This window comes from Lissotriton vulgaris, chromosome 7 (assembly GCF_964263255.1).
Source record: "Lissotriton vulgaris chromosome 7, aLisVul1.2, whole genome shotgun sequence".
Classification (NCBI taxonomy): Eukaryota; Metazoa; Chordata; class Amphibia; order Caudata; family Salamandridae; genus Lissotriton; species Lissotriton vulgaris.
The window spans coordinates 694232198-694250517 of record NC_141695.1 but is presented as its reverse complement, the minus strand read 5'-3'; positions in this window follow the sequence as shown (position 1 = coordinate 694250517).

Here is an 18320-nt window from a genome sequence, read left to right as displayed (position 1 = left end):
GGTTCTCAGCGTAATTTCAATATTCTGAATCCGAGAGCAGAGTGAAAGCAAAACTTCCACCTGTAATCTCCACCCCTCACCCCCTCCCAAAACACGGGATCCAGTAGTGATGATGCTTGTAGCCACCCCTGAAATGGGGTGGGTATGTGCATTAGGAGCCTCAGTTCTAATAAAACTGGTGCATAATCCAAAACTAGTTAAACAAAAGTGGTTCTGTCTGGTAGAACAAGCATAAGTTGAGGATCCTGCTAATGCAATCTGAAAGGTAGGTTCTCAAACACACAATGATTGAGCAAGGAATCAATACTCTAATGTCTTAGCACTTAATGAATAATACCTGAGATAAAAGGTTGTGATGATATTATTTATCAGAATTACTTCATTCAATGATAAGTATATTACAATGGTAGACTGTCAGTGTCAATAACATACATAAATGTAAAGTGCATATGGGTGACAGATGTGCATAGTGATCAAATGCTGAACGATATATACAGTGTAAACATTTTTATATATAAAGGTGTTAAAAATAGGCCAGAAGGTAATTTCAATCCAGGAAATCCTATCTTTCCTGGTATAGGGTCCTGAAGGTGCTGGACCTAGAAAAAGTGTCGACATTTCGACCCTATGGTGCCCCAATTGGTGGTCACAGCGGGTCTTCCTCAAGACAGGTACGGGTACGGGTACGTGAGGGGATTGTTTGATGACAGTCTGAAATAAATGGTGAAGCGTGTGTAAGAGAGACTAAAATAGCTACATGAGGGTTCCGATTGCAGCAAGCAATCCAGACCACAGGCTCATCTCAGGTCTGGATAATTCAGCGTACGGAAGGATGGGCCACGGTCCCATCCATCTGCTGCAAAAAGTCAGAATGGACGAGGCGTCATGAAAGCTTAGTATAAATAACGTGGCCGCGAGGATGCGTGTTCGTCGATTGCCGAGCTCGGTTGCTTGGAAACGACGTGGTGTCCACTAATGTAACATGCAGTCGGTGTGAGCAAGGGCACTTGAAGGGAAATGACTTATAGCAGAGTCGTATAACAGGATTTGGCAGTGTTGATTCGCGAACACATTTGAGTAAACATTTTAAATATTCTTATTAACAATTTCGATTGAGCGGCGATATTTCACCTTTTTACAGTTTTGATACCACTGCAGCGACAATACCTCTATCCTTAATGAAGAAACAATATGGGCGACCATAATTCCCCATTGAACAGTGTTGATTAAATGCGCACATTAATACATACTAGCACGGCGTGATTATCAGTGTGGCATTGTTGCTAGAAAAGCTACATTATGACACGGTTATTATTATTCAAGAGACTTGCATGAGTACACAGTATTGAACAGGACTGGACCGTCATGGTGTATAAAAATACCAAGTTGGGTATAAAGTTCACAGAGGATATAACCATACTGAATTGTGTAACCAAATTTGCATGCACAGAGGAAACAGTGATTATGATTTTGCAGATGATATAACCATATTGAATTGTGTAACCAAGTTTTGCATGCACAGAGGAAACAGTGATTATAATTTTGTGCAAATAGTTTAATGGCAACTGTAGATGTGTCTTGGTGTATGACACTGTGGTGGGCTAGAGGAAATCGCGAAGACAGTATATTGATTTAACCCAGGTTTTATTGGTTTTAGCTGTCTTTTCCTGCGTATAGTATGTCTATAGTAGGGTAGGGATGCTTCCAACTCCTTCTCAGGGGATACACACCCTTTTGAAAAGCCTTTTCCTCTTTTTCTCCACTCCAGGGTGATCCCAGGACCAGTCGCCGGTCCGGAGTATGAGGGAGTAAAGGAAAAGAAAGGCTGGGTTCAGTCTTGTGACTAATTATTTACAGTGAGCAGGGGAAGGGAAGTGAGGAGTCACTCTGTGCACACGGGAAACCCCCCAGAAAATAACTTGGTAAGTCGTGTCGGCTGTGCTCAGGTAGGGGAGTGATGGGGTTTTTCCGAGGTAGACTATGGTGGTTTAAAACCCTTCCTTCCCACCCAACCCGAGATACGCGAACGTACCTGTGTGAGCCACGCTTCCCCTGAAGCGTGGCTGGGCGATAAGCCATGTCGTTGGCCTCCTGGCTCCGGTAGACGTCGGGTTGGCTCCTCTCCTGTTCCTTCGTTCGATCCTCTCCTCTCCTCCTTCGCTGCACCCTCTCCTCACTCGCTTCCTCCTCCGGGTGTAGAACACGCCGTCTCCTCCCCACTTCCTGGTTTTACCAGCTCTGCGTCATTGGCGTCATCAAAGGGGGTGTGGCTTCCTGCGAATTCAGCCCAGTTAAAGAAACAGGGACCGCTTTCTTCTCCTGGCAGGAAGGGGGGGGGCTCGGCCCTGTTCCAATTTTCTGACTGCTGTAGGAAGAGAGGTGGGAGAGGTCTATTTCTAGTCTTCGGTGTCAAAGTTTTATTCCTCTCGATACCGGACAGGCTCCCCTCGTCACAGACACACTCTAATGAACATTATGACAAACGTGTGTAGCCATGTGGTGAGAACAGTCTAAAGTATGTCTGATAGACAATGGTTCCTACAACAGCCCCATTTGCTTGGCTATCTCTTCATGTTCATTCAGCCCATTCGCCACTGAGTTTATGATGTGTATCCATTTACAATCCTTGCGGTTCAAAGCTGCTGCAATGAAGCCACCCCTTGGGTTGGCGTTGATCGTTTCCACCACCCTCCATCTCATCCTCTCTGGTGTGTGGTTTAGGGCAAGAAAATGTTCTACAAGTGGGTCTCCCTGTACTTTGCATCTGATCTTACTCATGTGCTGCAAAATTCTTGTTTTGACTTTCTGTGTGGTCTGGTCAATGTATGGAGTGTTGCAGGGACAAAGAATGATGTATATGACATTTGCACTGTTGCAATTGGTCAAGGATGGCAATTTGTATGCTTTGTTGTTCTGCAGTGGTGTCTGTCCTTCCATGCATGAGGGGCAGGCTTTACATGTGCCACATTTGAAATGTCCCAGTATAGGCGGGAGTCCAAGTAAGCCACGTAGATCTGGCTGTTTTGGAGGTTCTAGATAGGCCTTAACTACACTGTCTTTCACATTCATTCCTCTCTTAAATGCGAACAAGGGATTCTCTTCAGTGTTCAGTTCTGATGCGACCAAGTTTCAGTACTTAGTGACAATCTTCTTTATGTTGTTACTTTTTTAATGGAATGTGGTGACGCGCACTATATTGTTGGTGCCAGTTTTCTTTTCCTTAGGTATTAGTAGTTGTTCTCTGGGGCAACACCAAGCCCTTTTCTTGGCAAGTTTCAGGAGCCCCAATGGGTAACCACGTTCCCGTAGTCGCTTTGTAAGGACGTCAGTCTCTCTGAAGAAGTCCTCCCTTCTTGTGCAATTTCTCCTCATTCTAAGGTATTGCCCATAGGGCAAATTGCCTCGTAGGTTGCGCGGACGATGTGACTCGTACTTCAACAGCGTGTTCCTTTCAATAGGCTTTCTGTAGAGGTCATAGTAGAGTAAGCCATTTTCCACTTTGAAAGTTATGTCTAAAAAGTCTATGGTTTGGCAATTGTAGTTCATAGTGAATTGTATGTCACTGCTTCTTTCATTTAACCATTTGAGAAAATTCATGTAGCTGGGACTCGGTGCCCGACCATATCATGACCACATCATCTATGTATCTTTTCCAGACTGCAATGCAGTCGATGAATGGGTTATTGTGTGAGTACAAGTGTTCTTCTTCATAGCTGTCCATGTAGATATTTGCCAGGCTGGGTGCATAAGTTGCACCCATTGCAACTCATCAGCATTGGAAGGAAAATTGGTTTTTGAACACAAAGTAATTCTTTTTCATGGCGATTTCAAGCAAATCGACCAAAAAACCTGTGGGTATCCATTGTGGTGCTGGACGTCTGTCTAGTGTGGTACGTACAATATCTATTGCATTGGCCTGGGGTATGGAGATGTAAAGCAATGAGACATCCAATGTTATCAGAAATTGTGCAGTGGTGTCAAAAGGTTGATCCTCTAGCAGTTGTATGATGTGCATAGAGTCACCCACATATGACTTTGTTTCTGGGACCCAGGGCTGTAAAAAGTGATTGTTAAATTAGTTGACTGGTTACAATATCGAGCCACACCCAGATATGATGGGTCTACCGGGTGGTCTCTCCAAGCGCTTGTGCACATTTGGCAAGGTGTATATAGTAGGTATTCTGGGTTCCTTATTATTCAGGAACTCCTTCTCCGGTATGCTCAAGAAGCCCAAGCATACACCTTCTTCTGTGAGTGCTTCAATGAGAGACCGGATGTCTGTTGTTGGGTCTCTTGGCGTTGTGCAATAACTCTCTAGTACTTTGAGTCAATCTCTTTGTCGGCCGCTTCGACGACAATGGAGTTATTTTCACGCAGGTCCTTGAGTGCAAACTTTTCTTCTCTGGTGACATTGTGCTTGTTTACTGTCTCTCTTCAAGTGTGCCCATCACTTCTTGCATGACGACTTGTTCAAAAGCCAATGTGCGTTGGTTTATACAGTAAGCCCCTGGCGTGAGAGTAGATGGCGGCTTAAAAGGTGTTGCCGTGGGTTCAGGTTCATACGTATTCCTACCAAAGTAATATTTAAATCTTACTTTGCAAAAAAAAAATTCAGTTCAAGTTTAGTAGTGAAGGAATCCGATCTGCTTGTGGGGACAAAAGAGAGTCCCTTACTCAGTATCTCTCTTCCTGCTGTTCTCAGTATGTGGTCTGAAAGATTGATGATCGGGTCTGTGGACTCCCTTTGATGTTCTGAAGACCCTGCAGCACCCAATGTGTCTGTCGTGCTAATCTCCTGATCCGTTGCATTTGATGTGGTGGGTTGCAACTCGGTTTGATCAGCAATTACTGCAGCTTCTATTACCATTGATAGGTTTTTCTCGGTTTGGAAATCTCCCCATGTCCTTCAGATGGGAAGAACCTCACACGTGCGTTGCCTCTCTGGGCTCTTCTTCCTCTGTTTCATCCTCTTGGGCGATCCCAACCATGACCCATTCCTCCACCCCGGTTGGATTGACAGTAGCCTTGATCTAAAAAATGCTGTTGTTGGTTGCCTTGTCTGCTCGTTGATGGTCTATCAGAATCGGATTCGGAGCCACTGCCAACGGAGGAGTCAGAGAAGGCGTTGAACCTTGTCTGCTTCTGTTTGTAAAAATTCCCTGGTGGTACTGCTGGTAATATTCGTCAGCCAGATAGGGGTATGTGTATTTTTTATCGTAATTCCTGATATCTTTGGCAAGTTTGTCAAGGTTCTTGTTCAGGGTTACAGTGTTGGACTCCGTTAAGCTTTTTCTGCCCACTCTAGGGCCTTCTTTGCATTGGTTAGGGCACTGTCCTCCAAGATTTCTTTCTTCAGGTCAGCTATTTCCTGAGGGTGAGTAGTTCAGCCCCTTACATTAGGTGTAATAATTCCCATGCACCTACAGTCTCTCTTACACACGTTTCACTATTTATCTAATACATATTCTTCTCAGTTCCCTGCTTTTAAGCTAGCCTTATCTACCCTCACCTCATATCACACTTCATTGTCTGATATTACTCCGTCAAACGCTCCTTCACTAGATTTCACCACCCCGCACAAAGCTGCTACCATTTATAAGATCCTCTCCCGTTCTATCCCCGACCGTCCTAAATCTAAACCCGAACTTGCATGGGAAAAGGATTTCAACCAGGATTTTTCCTTCCCTATTTGGGAATCCATCTGGTCTAAAATTAACACCGTTTCTCGTTCAGCTAGCACCACTCAGACTCTTTATTTTATTTTTAATCGACTTTTTTTTTTACTCCTTCTGACCTTTTTAAATTCAAAACCGTTGATTCCAGTCAATGTTGGTCATGTCCTCACCCTGATGGTAATCTATTTCATATGTTTTTTCACTGCCCTTTGGTTAATTCCCTTTGGCAACAGATATGGTGCAAGTTAAATGATATTTTAAGCTCTAATCATACTTTTGATATTGTACATATTTTTTTAGGTGGTTCCTCTCCCCTTTGTAATGTTTCATATATTGTTCGTAAATTTATAGACTTGTTTATAACTATTTCTTTGCAGATTATTACTACAAATTGGAAGGATACTTCTAAGATCTCTTAAACTGCATGGTGGAATTTGATTTGTCATCATCACAGACTTGATCGCGCCCATGCTACGACTACTTCTCTATTGTTTTCATCTCCTCCTTCTTCTGTTTCTCTCTTTTTTCCTTTTCCTCTCTTCTTTTTCTCTCTTCCTCTTCTACAAATATTTTCAACAAAAAAAATAAAGCTTTTTCTCTAAGTATATTCATTACATTTCTTGCTTTTGGGATTTCTTGTTTTTAAATTTTACAGATATGTTGCACCTTTCCATTTTTTCAAATTTATTTTATTTTTCTCTTTTATTGATTGCGTTTCTGTACTAATGTTTTACTTGGCATATTTGACTCAATAAAGCTTTTTTAAACAAAAAAAATAAATAAAAGGGATTAGAAGTAACAGATGGGACCAAGACCCATAGAAGCAATAGTCCTTGTAAAAATGTACATCGTAAAAACAAAAAGAGGTTGTGTGAAGTCACCAAACAGATATAGGTAAAAATCTATATAATAATACAGAGAGGTGAGCAATGTCAAACAAGCATTAGAAATGCAATAGGTCTCGCAGCATTAGAGTTAGTGCTTTTAGAATTGTCAATGGTTTTTTTTGTAAATCTTTAGCATGAGGTTGAGGGTGAGTGAGGGTGAGTGAGGGTGAGGGTGAGTGAGGGTGAGTGAGGGTGAGTGAGGGTGAGTGAGGGTGAGGGTGAGTGAGGGTGGGTGAGTGTGAGTGTGAGTGAGGGTGAGTGGGGGTGAGTGTGAGTGGGGGTGAGTGTGGGTGAGTGTGGGTGAGTGTGGGTGAGTGTGGGTGAGGGTGAGGGATTGAGGGTGAGGGGTTGAGGGTGAGTGAGGGTGAGGGGTTGAGGGTGAGTGAGGGTGAGGGGTTGAGGGTGAATGAGGGTGAGGGAGGGTGAGGGGTTGAGGGGTTGAGGGTGAGTGGGGGTGAGTGAGGGTGAGGGGTTGAAGGTGAGTGAGGGTGAAGGTGAGTGAGGGTGAGTGTGGGTGAGTGTGGGTGAGTGTGGGTGAGTGTGGGTGAGTGTGGGTGAGTGTGGGTGAGTGTGGGTGAGTGTGGGTGAGTGAGGGTGAGTGAGGGTGAGGGATTGAGGGTGAGGGGTTGAGGGTGAGGGGTTGAGGGTGGGTGAGGGGTTGAGGGTGAGTGAGGGTGAGGGTGAGTGAGGGTGAGGGGTTGAGGGTGAGGGGTTGAGGGTGAGTGGGGGTGAGTGAGGGTGAGGGGTTGAGGGTGAGTGAGGGTGAGGGGTTGAGGGTGAGTGAGGATGAGGGGTTGAGGGTGGGTGAGGGTGAGTGAGGGTGAGTGTGAGTGAGGGTGAGTGAGGGTGAGTGAGGGTGAGGGTGAGTGAAGGTGGGTGAGGGTGAGGGGTTGAGGGTGATTGAGGGTGAGGCGTTGAGGGTGAGTGAGGGTGAGGGGTTGAGGGTGAGTGAAGGTGAGGGTGAGGGTGAGTGAGGGTGAGGGGTTGAGGGTGAGTGAGGGTGAGTGAGGGTGAGGGGTTGAGGGTGAGTGAGGATGAGTGAGAGTGAGGGTGAGTGAGGGGTTGAGGGTGAGGGGTTGAGGGTGAGGGGTTGAGGGTGAGTGAGGGTGAGGTGTTGAGGGTGAGTGAGGGTGAGGTGTTGAGGGTGAGTGAGGGTGAGGATGAGGGGTTGAGGGTGAGTGAGGGTGAGGGTAGGTGAGGGGTTGAGGGTGAGTGAGGGTGAGTGAGGGGTTGAGGGTGAGTGAGGGTGAGTGTGGGTGAGGGTGAGTGTGGGTGAGGGTGAGTGTGGGTGAGGGTGAGTGAGGGTGAGGGGTTGAGGGTGAGTGAGGGTGAGTGAGGGTGAGTGAGGGTGAGGGATTGAGGGTGAGGGGTTGAGGGTGGGTGAGGGGTTGAGGGTGAGTGAGGGTGAGGGTGAGTGAGGGTGAGGGGTTGAGGGTGAGGGGGTAGGTATTTTGGGATGCGAGGTGACACCGCCACGAGACCTTGTCATAAATGCATAAAAACATATCCCTATAAAAAGAAAACAAAACACGAGATAAACAACATCCCTTAAGGAAAGTTACATGCTGTGAGCCGCGGGGAGGGCTGTCGGAAACACCTACGGAACTGACATTTTAGAAACGCGTGGGCTGCAGGAAGGTCCCCCGGCACCTTGCAGAACAGAGCCTGCTTGTGATTGTGAACAGTGTGTGGTCGAATCTGCCCTCCAGCGGAAGGAACGCATCACATTGTAAATGCACGCAGCAGGGGGCGTCATGATTACCAGAGTGGGCACAATAGCACCGGAATACCGCCTATGGAGGGGTGTGGGCAGTCTGATTCTATCAGGCAGCCCCCTGCAGGTGCTGCGTGGGGTGGGGCTTGAACTACAGGCCGGGGAGCTTTGTGTACTGTGCTTGTGTGACTACTTTCAGTAAAAAAAAAGGTTATTCTACTGTTTGTCCTTTAGACGATCCGGGGAGGGTAGAGGGGAGCTATTTATTAACCAAGGCGTGGGCGGGGGGTCTGGCCCTGAACCCCAGGGCCGTCCCAGTGCAGTTTGCGCATCACCTCGAATGCTGTTCATGCAGCTTCAGACCCGGAACTGGCCTGCCCCGTCTGGTCTGAGATATTGGCTCAGTCCGCTTTCTCTTTACAAGTGGTAACAAGAAAGGGTGGAGGGGGCAGGGGAGGAGGGGTCCGGGGAGGAGGGAAGGGCCAGAGGGACTTGATGGGAGTGGTGGGGGGGAGGGGGAGGGTATAGAGAGGGAGAGGAGGAGAGACAGGACAGGGGCAAGCAGCAGAGACACGTGTCGGCTCGAGTCCGCCAACCAGCTGTGACGGAGGCTGCTGCTGGATCCAGCCCACGTAGGGCTATGGCACTGGGCCTGTCGTGCACAACAGTCGCGTCAAGGGATACACTGTCATCACTGAGGCCAAAGTATGGGATGCAGGGAAAACAGCACACTGCGGTGCTCGTGCTATGATGCAATTGCAAGTTGAACGCGTCCTGGAACTGCGGTCAGTGGTAAACCCTACCTGGTGAGACCTGTGGAGACCCCTGCGACACACCAACCGCTTGCCGCCAGGATTAAACAGATTGGGTGGATCTGGTCGACCCCAAAGTGCAGCCTGTGCCTGCACGCCATACTGTGAATGGGCCCACAGGACTAAATAGGGGAGCTCAGTCCGCTTTCTCTTTACAAGTGGTAACAAGAAAGGGTGGAGGGGGCAGGGGAGGAGGGGTCCGGGGAGGAGGGAAGGGCCAGAGGGACTTGATGGGAGTGGTGGGGGGGAGGGGGAGGGTATAGAGAGGGAGAGGAGGAGAGACAGGACAGGGGCAAGCAGCAGAGACACGGCGGGTAAAATAAACAAACAAGCCTTTCACCGTAACACGGCGGGCAGGGGAGGGGGCGGAGAGGGGAGAGGTGCGACACGGCAGGCAGGCAGGGGAGGAGAGTAGGAGGAGGAGGGGGGAGGAGAGTAGGGGAGGCACGGCCTAGCAGCAGGCAGGCAGGGGAGGAGAGGAGGAGGGGGGAGGAGAGTAGGGGAGGCACGGCCTAGCGGCCGTGCAATCAAGTAGTGAGGGGGCGGAGCTGGGGGAGGCTGTGAGAGAGAGTAGGCAAGGCAGGCGGCTGGGGGCATGTGCACGCGCATTTAAGCTCAATGCGCATGCGCATTGAGCTTAAATTTCTCGTGCACTGCAAGGAATCGCCACGATTCCTTGCAAGTTGGATAAAGAGTAGATGAGCCCCCATAGTCTCGCTTGCTCGATGCGCATGCGCATCGACAGGCGAGACCTAAAACAGATATGGATAGGGACCCAATGGAACAAACTGGGAGTACTCCCATACACACCCTATGTAGGGTAACTAGATTGAACAAACAATATCCGTATGAAGACAACACTGCATGGAAAAATTCACGCCGTGCACAACAATTATGTAAGTGTATTAACTTAACACACATATGAGTAGGAACTCATGACATATTCCAAACTGTGAAAGGAATATTTGGGTATGAACCCATGCAAATCCACAAAGGTCTGTATCCCTTGCATAGATCCTCCGTGAGAGGGAAAACAGAATAGTGTAATGGACTCTTGACGGCGTTTACCAACTTCGGGTATACCTAGGGTCCATGGACAATAGTGTTGAAGGCAGACTATTGATCCACGCCGGTGAGCGACTACTCACCCGAGCTTCAGAAGACAAAAGACACCCTAGCATAAGGGACGAGATGTAAGCATGCCTAACATGTCACCGTACCTATGTGACACAATACAGTGTTACAACATGCGACAAAGTTCGGTGCAAAATGTTATCACTATGTACGGGGACTTTGCAAAGAAGTGGGAGGAGGAATTGTAGAAAATGAACCCGTAATCCTATCGATGCCCAGGCCGCTGGCGCAAACCGCCTCTTAGTTCCCATGTTGAATAATTACCAAATAAAGAGACGGGCGCTGGAAGCAGGAATCAAGAACAGAGTTTATTTCTCAATAGAAGAGCCAGTCATTTCGGACACGAAACACAGTGTCTTTCGGGAGGTGCTCTAACAAGTGAGCTGAGACTCTTGCTTTTATACCTTACAGAACACTTGATAACACAATCAGGACAGTATGACGCAAAAGAAGGACATCCCTATAATCCTCGTGGTGATCCTACTCCACATACGTTCACAATGGGGACCCTTGACCTGCTGATAAGAGGGGAGGGCAATCACGCAGCTGAGTGTTTCTTAGGATGTGTACGCCTGATCATAGCCCAGGGGGTGGGGTGGCTAAGACCAATAGTGGGTCTCTTGAGGGGGAGTGACTTCATACAATAAGGGCAGTAAATGGTATCTCCTGGCTTAGGCGATGGCCTCGGACATGTGTGGTCAGCCGGACTCGGGGGAAGGGGTCATCAAGGAGTGGTATTCATGCCGCGTGGACAATCGAGGGCGGAGGGAAGGCTTGTCAACAGAGGGGCATTCATGGAAGGGGAGGAGGTGTTGGTCAGGCGCGCCCGTGACTCTCAAGGACAGGGCCTTGCAGAAGAAGAAGGTTTATGACTTGCCCATGTGAGGAGAAGGGAGGGGTAACCAGGGTGGACACAGGGACAGGGTCACGCAGAGAGAGAGAGAGAGAGAGAGAGATCTTATGACCCGTACATGAGAGAGCGTGGGCAGCCAGGTGCAGCTGGGGAGGGCCACGTCAGCCAAGGCGAAGGGTGCTTCTTCAAGGGGGAATGGGGGGGGTTTGTGCGGGTCAAGCAGGAGAGTTGCCTTTCGCAGCAGGGTCGCGCAGAGGGAGAGGGTTTCATGGCCTACGCATAAGAGAGGGGGGTTTAGGATAGCGCAGGAGGGAAACCGGGGATTCCAATGGAAAAAGGCCATGGTGCCTAGAATGGCTGTACATATGCACAGGGGTATGGGCTCTTACTGGCAGAGTGGTACGGTCAATAGTTTACGGTACTCATGGTGCTCACAGGGAGAGGAGTGGGAGAAGAAGGGGAATGAATGCTGTCTATGTACATCAATTTCTTCAACTTTCACAGTCGCCCCTTTTTACATGACAGCAGTCATTTTCGCAACTGACGAGCTTACAGGTAGACAGGCATCATTGATGAATTAGCATTTTGTCGATACTAACATTTGGCGTACAATCATAGATAGTTAAGGTGATGGGCAGAATGCAGTACAGAGAAAATTACATTTTCGTTGTGTCTCTGACAATTAAACACACTACATAGCATAAATCTTTCTAACTTAAAAATGTGACCAATTGAACGGTTTTGACCAGGTAGTTGAGAGCGGAATTCAGTTCAATACACATGATCTCTTCGTCCCAGTGTCTTTTTATCAGTGAGCCATCACTGGTAGGCTCTAGTCCGTGTACTTTCGTTGGCACTGCTGAGCACCGGCGGTGGAGCTATGGGTCCAGCTCAGTCCTATCCTTTCGCGTTGCAGGGTGCGGTCAGTCCTCTGCTGTTAGACCACAGTCCTGTTCCCTAAACAATCCAGTTGGTGGCGCCTTATGCTCGGCACCCATAGTTCGGTGGCAGCACCTATTCCCAGTGGAATGCGGTTCTTTCCTTTGGCAAAAAGTCACGTGGAAATGAGGGTGAGTGTGGTTCAAATAGTCGATAGGTGAGAGGGCGGAGTCGGTTCAGAGTTCCTGGGACACACAAAAGGGACCAAGGGAGCAAAGGATAACAAGCAGGCAGGCCCATCCATCGGGCCCAAGGAAGGGGGACGGAGACTCCAGGCACACGTGAGTTAGCAGACGGAGGGCTTCAAGGCGGCCCATCGTTTTTCTTTTTCCACGTTGAAATTGCGGTCTCGTCCCGTATCCTGTTGCTCTGCGGCTCCACCTTTGGTCGAGGTCACTCGAGTCCCAAGACCCGCAGTCAGGCTGCACGTCACATCTGACCCATCTCCTTCGGTGATCGTGAATCTTTGAATAGGTACAAGACAAGGTTTTAGAGAAATGGCAAAAGAAGATATCTACGCATGTGAATTCCTCCCTCAATTCTACGCATTTGGGAGATACGCTCATTGGTCACAGTCAGAGGTCTATTACCAAGCAGTGCATGTGTCAGCATTCCTACTGAGTTTATGGCGGGTTTATTCATTGTCCTTTTTATAACTCAAGTGAGGATAAATGAGATTCCCATCAACTGTGCGTTATATCATATTCAACATTACGGAGCATTTCCCTTCAGGACTGGCTAACATTTTCAGACAGGGCGGGGGTGCCATCATCGACAGTCAGGTAAAACAGTGTTTTCTCGGGGGCCAACAGCTACTCATGGTCATCATGTTTATTTTCGGGACAGCAACTGAGGTCTATCAAGAATGGGGCGGGGATGCTTCGGGCGCTAGCGCTTGGGTGCAAAAGGGGGTGGGGCAATCTGGGCATTGGGGGTTCAATCTAGACGTTGGCGTTCGTCTCTGAAGAACAGACATAAGGTGCCATTGACATACAGTTCCCCTTTAAATGTCCAGATTTGGGGGACTTTAGTCGTCTTACCTGTCCTTTCCTTCTCAGCCAATTCAAGTTCATTCATTTTGCAGAAAGGAGAGGCAGTAATATGGCGAGATACAATCATTTTAGTTTCGGTCAATTTCGCTGAACACCTTCGCGTTCAATGTATCAAATCAGACTGGTGCCGGTGGGGCACAATTTTACCAAAAAGAGGGAGAGAAAATAGGGAGACTCTCATAGAGAGTGAGAGTCGTCCGCAATCTAAACGAGCCATTCGGTACACGTATGACATGTAGAGAGAGAGAGAGAGAGAGAGAGAGAAAGAGAGAGATAAGGGGGTGGAGAGAGAGAGAGACGTGTACGAAAATAAGTCATTTAGTGCGCTCACAACACGGAACAGCAAAAGGTCGGGTAACATGCAGATACAGACAGAGGGAAGACATAAATTCGTACATTACACACACACAAACTCAGACAGGGAAGACGGCACATGTATTACACATATACAAGACTTTTACAACAAGACAGCTGTTTTTATATATATCCTACGTATCTTTACTATCCTATTTATCTACGTGCTTAGCTCTTTCTACCCTTCCCCCCTTTTCCTTCTCGCTTGTCACGTCTGCGAGCGTTCCCAATTACCAATACTCACACCTCGGTTGGTCGATCAGTAATTAACCTGGTCGTGCTAGTTACCCATGGTTGGATCTTAAGCCATTTTTCTGTTCCCTTCTTTGGCGGGAAGTTCTCCAGGCTGAGGCAACGGCAAGTATTGATCGGGAGAACAGTCGGACAGCTTGGCTATATCTATAAGGGTGTGAGAAAAGGGGGGGGTAGTGCATTTTGAACATCAGCAACATTTCTAACTTCCTAGGCGGGCGGTGCCGAGGCAACCCTTACCCTTACAGTTTTCTTTGTCCTTTCCCTACCTAGTCAAACGTCCAGTTACATTATTTAACACGTCATTTCTAATCAATTTTTTCGTCATTCAGTACCTGTCCAGTGTCTATGTCGGTCCATCCTCTCAGTCGCTATGTCCTAAGGAGGAACAGTCATGTTAAGCCTACGTCTTGTAAAAACTTATCGTTATGACGACTACACACATATTCCCTTTTTCCCTTTTTCGTCGGTGGTCCGACCGTCGCTCTTCCACACTTTAGCCGACGTTCTGACGTGACCTGCAGAAGGGAGGGAAAAGAAGGGGTGGGGGGCAGCATTCAAAGCACATCATCATGCAGTAATCCAAAAATGTTTTTACCTACCACATACTCGTCCTATCTCCTCGTACTGCATTCCCTTGCCATCTCGGCGTTTAAGTCTAGAGGGACCAGTGGCGTCAGATAGATAATCATTGACGATCTGCGTATCTACACGAGCTACTTGGTCGTGACCCTCTCTGTCGGGTGCAAGGGTGACGGCCAGGTGGCATTTCTGTGGTCTCGATTTAAGAGCGGCTAAAACACTTTTCCGGCTGGTTGTGACACATAATGGAGCTGCTAAATATCTGATCCCTTTTGATCTACATCCTTCATCATACTTATTCTTCGCTCACAGTAGTAGGGCATCCAAAACTCATTAATGCAGCTGCTACAACCATGCTTTCTTTTTCAAAATACTTTTAATAAAGGAAATTGGTGGCAGTTCATTACATAAAGTGCAGCAGTGCAATAAAATCGTATTAAAAATTCCTTACAGAGCAAGCATGATGCATGTTAAGAATTCATTTTTAATTAATTCATAAATTCATTATCCAATACTCATTCGTTATCTAAATTACACCAATTCATTTTCCAAATCATAATCAGTACCCACCCTAAGTCAATTCATTATCCAAGCACATACTCAACGTCCTTCATATCTACTTTCATTATCCAAAAACTGCATATAGATCTCGGGGCAACAAGCTGCGCAATCAGGGTGCAACAAAGTTTATTCAAATACGTTTCATTTTGTGGCAGCGCCATTTTGGGTGGGGTCAGGAAACTTTCGGCACAGTCAGAGTGTCTCTAGTCTCGCGTGGTTGGCCCAGAACTTTCCGTTGGCAGTTCAAAAAGTTTGTGCTATGTGGTTAACAGTCTAACAAATATGGACCATGAGTCAAAGAGTGGGGAGGGCGGCAACAATTTTCCTACCGGGTCATCCTGGTGTTCCTCCGGAACTGAACAAGTCTGTGCAGCGGCTGCATTTTAGCCATTTCCAATCCGAGGCTGGTGCCGGCAGGAGTTGCACCGGAGTCGTCGTTCCCAGTGAAGGGGGCGGGGGCACTCATGCGGAGGGATCGGGGTGCCCCCCGGCTCTTATAGAATCTTCAAGGTTGAGGGGAGAAGGCATGGAGCGTGTGCCCGTCCTGGGCAGAAGACCGCTTTATGATGTTGACCCTCTTTAAGTAAGAGCATTGGGGTGTCGCTGGAAGCCTCCACCTGGAGGGAGGTGGGGGAGGCTCGTTCGCGTCACCTCCCCCTTCCAGCGACCCCGCGCCGTTCCCCGGCTCCGTCGCTTCGATATTGGCCGTGCTGGCTATTGAAGATGGGGGGGGTGGTCGGCGGCTGAGGCAAGACAGCCCCCCCTTTTCTCTTGACATGTGGCGGGACTACCTGGAACTGTCCAGGCGTCGACATGTGGCAGCACTACCTGTAACTATCCAGGAATTTGACATGTGGCGGGACTACTTGATTTGCCGCCATTCTCGCCCCCGGCTTCGGCCTTCTTCGTGGGTCGGACCAGGCGAGAGACAGAAGGGGGGGGGTAGTCGGTGGCTGAGGCAAGACAGCCCCCCCCCACCCCCCGTGGCCTGCAGAGCAGCAGGAGAGGAGAGAAGGAGAGGTCTCTGCCATTCTTTGGACCGCCTGCCCAACATCATCTCCTCCCGACCGTGGTCAGGCGAGCCCCTCGTGCCTCGAGGCCTCGCCTTCCGGATGGGCGTAACCGCGGACCTGTTGCACTTCGGGAGCTTCCGGAATGGGGGTAGGTACCTATTGGATTGTTTCTATTTCATGTGACCGTTATTTGGGCGTGGCGGGCAATGAGGCAGGCATGTTGGGAGCAGGAATAGGCAGTGAAGCCTAGCTACCTCGTGGCTATTTTTGCTGCCAAACTTTTCACCATTTTATATTTCTTATTATGAACAATTTCTAATGTTTCTTATTTTTAACTATTTCTAATGTTTCTTATTTTTAGTGAAGTCAAAAGCTCATCAGGGGGTTACTGACTTAGCCTGATTTCTTTTTCTATTTTTCTTTCTCTTCCTTAGCGTGTTTCGAGCTAAAGCTTTCTGTTAGTAGGGAACGGTGATCACTTCATATTTTTATGTGTCCTTTTCACTAGGGGGTACTTCTGGATGGACCAGACGAGTTCCCTCCAATAAATGGTCCGGGGTGGAACGAGATTATCGATCAAAAGGGGAACATATATTCCTTCATTAGGGTATCATCCTGGACAGACCGAGCGATGTACTTCCATTTACTAGGGTAGCCTCCTGGACGGACCAGATGGTCTACCTCCACTAAATGGCCCATGAGCGGGGAGCATATGTCCTCCATAGGGGTAGTCTCCTGGGCGGACCATGCAAGCTACCCCCCAAACAGTGGGGAGTGGGTAGGACTGACGAATTCACAAAGGGGCATAACCTACCCTTTACTACTTGCAAAGACTAGATAGAATATTTCTATTCCACGTTGTTTGCAGGCAGAAAATACCTCAAACGAAACAATTCCTGGAACAACAATGTCCAGGCAACCAACCAATCAGTGGGGAGAAAAACAGGCATGACGGATTACAACGGGGACAAATGTCTGCATTACCTGCCCTTCGCTATCCAAAAAGGAAGACAGAATATTTCTACTCGTCTCAGTTTGTAGACAGGGAAGATCTCAAAGAACAACAATCGATTATTAATCGACTTCAAACAATTCAGTGGGGAGAAAAGTAGGCATGACGGATTAATACCGGGGACAAAAGTCTGCATTACCTACCCTTCTCTATCTGCAAAGAGGGACAACGTTCCTATTCGCCGCTGTTTGCAAACAGAGAATGTCTCGTTCTCAGAAGAGAACCAATATGTCAAGTAGCCTTCAAAGCTAAATGAACCAATACCAACAATTTCGGTATACAAATACCGATTTTCAATACAAACAATCAATCAATCAGGTGGATAGAACCACCCTACCAATCAGGCGTAAAAACACCCTACTTAATCTTACCCGGACCGGACCATACGGACAGTTCTTTGAGTTCCTTCTCCAGCGCCCGATCGTTCTCTTACTCCATGTAGCATTCCTGGGGGATTCCAGTCAGGACAATAGGTCACTCAAGAGAGGTCCGTTCAGAATTGGTGAAGTTCTGTCGATCGGCAGCCGGGCGAGGGCCCTCTCAAGGCAGGCATGCCCCGATCATTTAGATGTTCACTTCTTCGTCTGGATCTCTCTTACCGAACCTTATGTCACTGATGGACCCCGCGTTGGGACGCCAATTGTAGAAAATGAACCCGTAATCCTATCGATGCCCAGGCCGCTGGCGCAAACCGCCTCTTAGTTCCCATGTTGAATAATTACCAAATAAAGAGACGGGCGCTGGAAGCAGGAATCAAGAACAGAGTTTATTTCTCATGAGGAGAGCCAGTCATTTCGGACACGAAACACAGTGTCTTTCGGGAGGTGCTCTAACAAGTGAGCTGAGACTCTTGCTTTTATACCTTACAGAACACTTGATAACACAATCAGGACAGTATGACGCAAAAGAAGGACATCCCTATAATCCTCGTGGTGATCCTACTCCACATACGTTCATAATGGGGACCCTTGACCTGCTGATAAGAGGGGAGGGCAATCACGCAGCTGAGTGTTTCGTAGGATGTGTACGCCTGATCATAGCCCAGGGGGTGGGGTGGCTAAGACCAATAGTGGGTCTCTTGAGGGGGAGTGACTTCATACAATAAGGGCAGTAAATGGTATCTCCTGGCTTAGGCGATGGCCTCGGACATGTGTGGTCAGCCGGACTCGGGGGAAGGGGTCATCAAGGAGTGGTATTCATGCCGCGTGGACAATCGAGAGCGGAGGGAAGGCTTGTCAACAGAGGGGCATTCATGGAAGGGGAGGAGGTGTTGGTCAGGCGCGCCCGTGACTCTCAAGGACAGGGCCTTGCAGAAGAAGAAGGTTTATGACTTGCCCATGTGAGGAGAAGGGAGGGGTAACCAGGGTGGACACAGGGACAGGGTCACGCAGAGAGAGAGAGAGAGAGAGAGAGATCTTATGACCCGTACATGAGAGAGCGTGGGCAGCCAGGTGCAGCTGGGGAGGGCCACGTCAGCCAA